This window comes from Salvia splendens, chromosome 12 (genome assembly GCF_004379255.2).
Source record: "Salvia splendens isolate huo1 chromosome 12, SspV2, whole genome shotgun sequence".
Classification (NCBI taxonomy): Eukaryota; Viridiplantae; Streptophyta; class Magnoliopsida; order Lamiales; family Lamiaceae; genus Salvia; species Salvia splendens.
Genome location: NC_056043.1, coordinates 3,339,113 through 3,346,077, shown reverse-complemented (window position 1 = coordinate 3,346,077; position 6,965 = coordinate 3,339,113).

Below are 6,965 nucleotides of genomic sequence, written 5' to 3'. Positions count from 1 at the left end.
TCCAATAGTTTACTCCCTCCAAATTTGTGTTGTCCTCCAAAATTAGACTAAGTTTAAATATGAATACTTTTATCCAATTACACACCACAAATAATGCGTGGAATTCACGATTGAGTAACACTACTTCCCTCATCTTTTTCTCATTTCTCTTAATTTTTTACCTATTGTACATTAAAACGTGTTTCATTTACAAGTTGGACTATTTTTTTATGATAGAGAGATTGTTACTTTTATCTCTTCTTCCAAAGTTGATTGACATGAATTTACTTGGCTTGGATTAAGACCAAATCTTAATAATTATTAGATTAAGGGATATAATGGTTGAACCAAATAGATTATATTTTAAATTAATAAAATTATTAAATACATTTAAAGAGTATTAATGTCAATTCTTAGTTAAAATTAACTCATTTCTTTTTCCTCAAAATCATCATAGGCCTCATCCGGTACTAAAGAATTCGAATTGGAGCCTTCAATTTCAAATCCGATGTTCGGTAAATATCCAGATTTAGAATTGAATTATAATTACAAGGCCTTTAAATTTCACAATTTGAATTCTAAATAGTTAAAAAATACACTACACACAACCACACACATAGTCGCACACATACATATACAAAGTTACACACGCCCATAATTACATACAAAAATGCACACACATACATACACACGGTCACACACACTCACATAGTCGCATACATACACCCAGTTACACACACTGTCACAACACACACACACAGTTACGCACCCTCACACACACACACACTCACACACACACACACAGTTACGCACCCTCACACACACACACATACATACATACACAATGTCACACATACACACTCACACACACACACACGCTGACACGCATAAAAAGTGAATTTATTAACAAGAATATACACACACTGTCACACTCACATACACACACACTCACACACAAGCATAATAAAAGTTTGTTACACTCACATGTACACACTAACATGCAGCAGGGGTGAACGCAGAAATGAACATGAGTAGGGGCTAAATTTTCAAAATTTTATTTAAAAATAAACTCTCAGCTAATTTAAATTATTATTAAGGGCTTTTATACACTAAAATGTATAAAATATGAATAAATTTTGAAATTTTATAATAGAAAAAAAATAAAAAAATTGGATTCATTAGGGGCTAAGAGCATTAGCAATGGGGCGCCCTAAGGCACGCCCTATGGCGCGCGCGCGCCACGTCAGCAGTTTTATCCTCCTACCTCCCCACCTGCAGTGGGGCGCCCTAAGGTGCGTCCTATGGCGCGCCACATAATCATTTTATTGTTTTGTTTAATTAATTTAACTGTTTTCAAATAACAAGTAACGAGTAAATAAAAAACGGTCTAAATAACATTCGGTGAAGTTTTAATAAAAAAAAAGTTACATCATTGAACTAATAAAAAAAAACTAAGTCGGACCAATTCCCAACTTCCGACGCTGCTCATCGAGTAACGCCCGGAGATATTCTGCTTCGTCGGGGTCGGTACACTTCATGAGGGCCCTGTGCGTCTGCAACATCGTCCTTGCCATCGACGCTGTTGCTAACGACTCAAACGCGGTGGCCGTCTGGGTCGGGAGCTCTACCGGGACCGGAGCTTGGGTTGCAGCGGTCGACGATGAGGTCGCGGTCGCCTTCCCCTTGGCCTTCGCAGCCTTGACGCCGGGAGTACGCCTGACGGACACCGGTGTGCCGGAACTCCCTTCATCCACGTACGTCCGGTTGAGGTCAACCGGGTGATTGCCGCTACCGCTGCTCGTGTAATCACCAGCTTCAGTGGTCTTCGTCCTCTTCGGCGCACCAGTGTACAGAATTCCACCTTGGAACTTCTGCTTGTCCCTCAAGAGCGCCCAGATGGCCTCGTGCTTGAAGTCGTCGCACATCGACCGGTACGACAACAACGCTTTAGCGCGCACGTCGCTCAAGCTCTCGCCGCTCCCCTGTGACCGCGTGAAATTCTCGAACTCCGCCGCGTACAAGTTCACTTGCTTCTTGACTTGATCCCAGTGCTTGCAGAGTTGCTCACGCTTGCGCTTGTACGCGGTCGGTGGCTTGACCGAATTGTAGAGGTCCGCGATACGTTCCCAGTACGCGATCTGTCGCTGGTTGTTCGCGAATATCGGATCTTCCGATATATCTACCCAACACCGGGCCAAAGTGAGAGTTTCGTCGTCGTTGTAGTTCGTACGGCCGGGGGCGTACTCATCGCAATCACCGGGAAGCGGCAACTTCTGCGCCCGCTGCCGGTTTCGCTTCTTTCTGGCTGGGGCGGAAGCGGTAGTGGCGGGGTCGGGATCGGCCGCTGCGGTTGGGCGGTGCGGAGACGGCTCCATGTCAGACAACCCATACGATTCCGTACTGAACTCGGGATCGTAATGGGTGTTGGTGCCGAACGAACGATAATCGCCGGGTTCTGTACCCGGCCAATGCGCCCCTGCGCTAAACGTAGGACTATTGGGGCTTGAATCCATTTCGTAGTAATTATGTAAATGTAAGTTTCGAAAATGAAATCGCGTGAAATGAAATGTTACAAATGAACGGTATTTATAAAAAAACGAAACCCCGTGTAATCGTCCGCGGTCGATCGTCCGCGACCTCCACAATGGGGCGGACGATGGCGCGGACGATGGCCATCGTCCGCGACAGCCGCAATGGGGCGGACGATGGCGCGGAAGATGGCCATCGTGTAATACCCCGACTTTTTCTACCTTTTTATTTGTTCTTGAAAGAACATCGTTGGTGCATCCGAAAATTTTCCTTCAAATATTTTAGAGGTTGGTGGAATAGCCAATGTTTTTATTATTGAATTTGGGCTATGATCTTTTTTTTTTATTTATTTGTATGAAGCCCAATTCTTCGTCACCAACTTTTGAAAGTCCTTTTCAACTTCCTTTTGGGCCTAGAGCAATTATTCCTTTTAGCCCAATTTGAAATCCAACTATTATGAGCTCAAATAATTTATTAATTTTTATCCCACTTTGAATAAGGAAGAATTTAACGTGAGATTCTCACCCAAATTTCTGTTCCACAAAATCAGGTTTCTACCTCCCATGATTCCAAGAAATCGGTTTCTACACAGCCACAACTCCACGATTTTAGCTGATCCAACCAATTTTGAAACTATCATAATCTTTTTTCACCAATTCCATAATTCTAGAAAAAAAAAAGAAAACCGAGAGGGCAAAGAAGATTTTACCAAATGCAGTTTTACATATTAGAGATTAGAAAGACTACAAACTTCCAAGTAGAGATGGCAAATTCTCACTATCCGAGCAGCAGTGACGAATCGGCGGAGAAGCCGACAGCGATGGCGACGGCCCTGTGCGGCGACGGAGAAACAGCAGAGGCAGCCGGCGTGAGATGGTCTGACGGTGGCTGACCGCAGCTGCTGTGACCGAACCCGACGGCGACGGCAGCAGTGGCGTCGGGTACAGCGGCGCCGAGCGACGGCGTGGATGGGCCAGCAGCAGCACTCCCCGGCAGAGACGGCAGAACCAGCGACGGAGTGCGATGGAGGGAATCGGACGACGCCACGTCGCCGGAGTGCAGCGAGCGTCGGAGGAGGAATGGCCGACGGCTCTGGTATGGAGTGTTGGTGGAGCGACGGAGAGAGAGAGACGACAGGATGAGGGATTTCTCATTTTGGGAGGATTTCTCAATTTGGGGAGATTTGGGAAGAAATTGAGGGGAGAGAGATTGGCGTGAGTTTTTGGAGGCATTTGGGAAGTTTAGTTTTTTTTTCTTGTTGGGTTTTTTTAACATAGGTGGGTTAGGGAGTATTATTTAATTGTTTGGGCCATGTGAATTAAATTGAGGGTTGGACCAGTGAGTTAAACCCAATGGGAAATTGCTAATCTTGGCATAAGGTTTTGATGGAGGACTTGGATTGGAGTAGTTAATGTTCGAGTTTTTGATAATCAAGAATGAGAATATAGTTTTGGGAGTGTTGGGCCGATGGAGATAGGAAGCTCGGGCGGCCTAGAAAATAAATAATAAATGAAAGAGAAGCGAATCGGACTCAAGGAAGGGATCCCTTCGCGAACAAAATTGATGTCAAAGTAAGGAATTCAAATCCAGAATATTAAGAAAACGAGGTGGGTTTTCTTTTTTAAATAAGGGCAGCGCCCTAAGTATATTTTTATGTGAAAATAATATGAATATTTGTCATGCCGTGTTTGTTTTATCTATGGAACCTATCTGATGTGGCTTTTGCCATCAATGGATAATCGAATTCGGGTCTGTCTAGGGAGCGAGTCCCTATTCAGGCTAGTGTACACCTATGGAGATCGTGAGTCGTCTTTTGGGTCGGCCGGCCTAGTGACTTGGGATGTGGCCACGTTCCTTGTCATCAATGGATCAGATATGGTAGATAGCTATGGGAAAATGGTTGATCAACCGAATTTTACAATGGAAATGATTTTAGTGTCTTGGGCGATTTCTAAAGTTAAAACCCCAAGGTCACTCAATGGTGGCATGATAAATACTTTTTATAAAATGCTTTCGGCATGAGTCCACTGAGTGCATCAAGTACTCAGCCCTGCTTTTCTTTTAAAAATTGCAAGTTGAACGTGACGGGTGCGGTGGGTGTTGAGCAAGACCGTTGAAGAAATTAAGTGTTTAGAATGTGTCATGTCTTCACACGTGGCATATTCTTTCTCTCGAAATGCTTCCGCTAAGTAGTTGTCATTCTTTTGAGTTCTTGTATCACTAAGATAATATTCATTTCTTTGAGTTGTTGATTGTTGAGATACTTTGATTTTATTCGAGCTATTCCATTTGTTTCGAGCTATGGTCGATTTGTGTTGTTTTCCCCTTTTTTCCCCGTTTCTTTAATCCTCCCCTAGTCGCGATCAACCGTGTTTTCTATCCTTAGAAAATGCGGGCGTGACACATCGTCCGCGCTATCCTCCGCGACCGAAGTATAGGGCGCGACTATCGTCCGCGCCCTATGGCGCGCACCCGCAATGGGTGTGGACGATGGATGGCGCGGACGATGCGTGCCATCGTCCACCCATTGCGGATGCTCTAAAGCCCCTCTTACATGCATTCCGCCCATGCTAACATGCACACACAATTACACACATAGACACACATCATCACTCACACACATACTACACACTCATAATTTCTATAAATTCAATTTTCTATAATTTTTACCAAATGATTTGGAATTAAATTACAATTAAAATCTTTTATTAAATTCAATTCTTTATAATTTCAATTCCAATTCCAATTCCAGTTCTGTGTACCGAACGAACCCTTAAAACTTATAATTTGCATAACTCTCTCGAATTAACATATTTTTTCGTAAAAAATAGATCAAATTAAAGGTAATTTTATAAAGACTCTAACGAGATCTCAATTGCATATGTTCCGACGATGATCAGACGATGAAATTTTATTATTTTTATTTCAATTTTCGTATATAGTGATAAATAGATTTTATATCAATATATGCATCAAAATAATTCAACATAATGCATGTACAATATCAATAAAACTGCATTGATATTTTCGGATACTTGAGTTGAAATTCTCATGTCACTGTGTTGATATTTGTAATACACTATGTTGATTTAAAAAATCTTGAAAATATTATGTTATACCATATTGACTATTTTACCTTTTTGTTGTTATGTTCACTGTTTATTGAAATCTGCGAGCCTTAATCTCATCCGCCCTCCACCCATTTTAAGATTTAATAGTGTAAAATTGATTGTAATTATAATTTGGATATTATATCTAGTTTAATATGACCATATAAGTATGTACACTAACTATTGATAATTCATGAGATTCAAAGCTGACAGACTTACATTTCAATTTACTCTTACTCCCTTCGTCCACTATTAGAAGTTTCGGCTGACCATTTTAGTCTGACCGCCATTAGGAGTTCCGGTTCACTTCATCTTTTGTATTGCTAAAGATGAGCATTATAAAAGATCTTATGATTTTCCATTTCTTGTGATATCTCAACAATTGTAACAATATCTAATTTAGAAAATGAAACTGTAAAATTGAATACTATTACAAAAGTAAGCTCATGCTAGTGCTTATCTAACTCATAGCTTGATGGTGTGTGTTCATTTTTTTTATGATTTTTGTTGTAATAATCTCTTCAACTCTGGCAATATCTCTGGGCTATCGGCATGTTTCCCGGCCTTGGATTTTCCACCGTCGCTGGACAACGGACGGTTGGCCTTGTAGTTGATCAGTTACAAATTAAATATTGGCCCGTTATTATTTAATTCCATCAATAATTTGATTAATGGTTAGTAAATCACAATTCAGGAATCAACTAACGCTTATCTAAATTAATTAATCGATTCTGCATTTTGATTAGTAAATAATAGATTATCTAATTTCACTAACTAGTTCCAGGTTGCCAATAATTAATTGATTAAGTTATAATAAAATGTTAACACATGTTTTACAGAATTTTATAAGGAATGATTCGACATTTTATATATTGACTATCTCGCATAATGTTATGATGGTCGAGATTGATAATTATGAACTAATTGATAGGTTACTTTAGTCGCTTTAAAGTCTAAACTAATAAATCTTTTTTTAATAAAACACGATAAATCCAATCACGAATTTAATTTCATAACCACACAACACACAAACAATAGCCTTTACGCAACCATGCCTCCAAAAATAGATGCTATATCATGATTGGAAAAATATAAGCCTATTAAGCTAATTGGATTAAAACACTCAATATAAAATTTCTTATACCAAAGTCTATCCACACAAATTATTACATCATCATGGTGGACTTCAACCACACAAAAATTGAATCATCAAGTTTCAACAGTCAACAATACATTGAAAATTATTTTTATTTCGATATTTTAATCAAATGAAAATCATGTAGTCGTAATTAGAGGTCAATCGTAACGATTACGAGAGTGTGACGCACGCGCCTGTGTAAGTCGTTA